Genomic DNA, 1,298 nt, shown 5'->3' on the forward strand with positions numbered 1-1,298 from the left:
ATGCCTCTGGGGAACCTGAGCCCCGCCCCCCAGCAACCTCTAGCGCCCTGTCATGGCCTGTGATCACCAGGCTTCTGGGCTGACCCGGAATCACTCAAGTCTGAGAGTCCACAGTTGATGGGGGTAGAAAAATGGACAAGTCAGGCGGCAGCATCCTCACCCCTTCTGGGAGCATTCCCCGTACAAGGGTAGCACAACCAGCACTAGGGAACTGGCTTCCCATGGACTGACTTTGCAAACTGCAAAGCAAAAGTCAATTCAGAGGCAAAGGGCAGGATGTTTGTTTCAGGTGTGCGACCTTGCCCAGAGCTTCCTTAGGTAAACTGAGGTATGCGAAGGCCTGGGAACTGTCGACAGGGTGACAGCCAGGCCCCTGAATCTGTGTTCTTTGTCCGAGATGGGAAAAGAGGTAAAAAATCTGCCCGGGTGGTTTTAACCATTGGGCTAGAGCCAAGGTTGGGAAAGTACAGCCTGTTGGCCAAAGCCAGGCTACCGCCTGTTTTCTGTGCGACCCTTGAGCTAAAAATGGTTCTTACGGGTCAACGTTTGCAATCGATTTGATGATAGGGAGTGCTGACTTCGTACCCCAGTTAAATGAAGTGTTATCTTTCCCAAAACAGAATTTCAGGCTTTTCATTAGCAGACTGGTGTTACCCACCAACCAGCCAACAAAAACAAAACTGTATTCAATCATCATGATTATATTTTGAATTCTACCAATAAAAAAATTGTGGGAATTCATTCTCTCTTTTGTTATAGAAATACCCAGGTAATATTCTCCATTTTGCCCTCTTGGCCTACAAAACCTAAAAGACTTCCCACCCAACCCTTTACAGGAGAAGGTGGCTGACCGCTGCGCTAGAGCCGTTCCCGTCCCCATGTGCTCAGGCACCAGCAGCAATGGCTCACCCTGGGAGCGTGCTAGGAATGCAGAGTCTCAGGCCCCACCAGCCCTCCGGTGTCAGAATCTGCTTTTTGACAAGCTCCCTGGGTGGTATGTGTGTGTGTGTGTGTGATGTTTGAGAAGCGCTGCCCTGGAGTCTGTGTGGGAATGTCCCAGAGTGACTGATAGCCTCATGAGGCCCCAGCCTGGGAATGGGCGCTAGCACCCTGTGGGTACCCCAGGGTGGAAGCCCAGCCTCTCTCACTGGGAGGTGCTGCTCCTCTAGGAAATGCCCCAATGCTGGCCATCGAAAGCTTGGCACACAGGAGGCTGGGGGCGCACACCCCAATCCTAAAAGGCCACCTTCTGCAGTCTCTGGGACCTTAGTTTTCCCATCAGCATAATGAAGGGGTCT

Source organism: Zalophus californianus, chromosome 14 (genome assembly GCF_009762305.2).
Source record: "Zalophus californianus isolate mZalCal1 chromosome 14, mZalCal1.pri.v2, whole genome shotgun sequence".
Lineage (NCBI taxonomy): Eukaryota > Metazoa > Chordata > Mammalia > Carnivora > Otariidae > Zalophus > Zalophus californianus.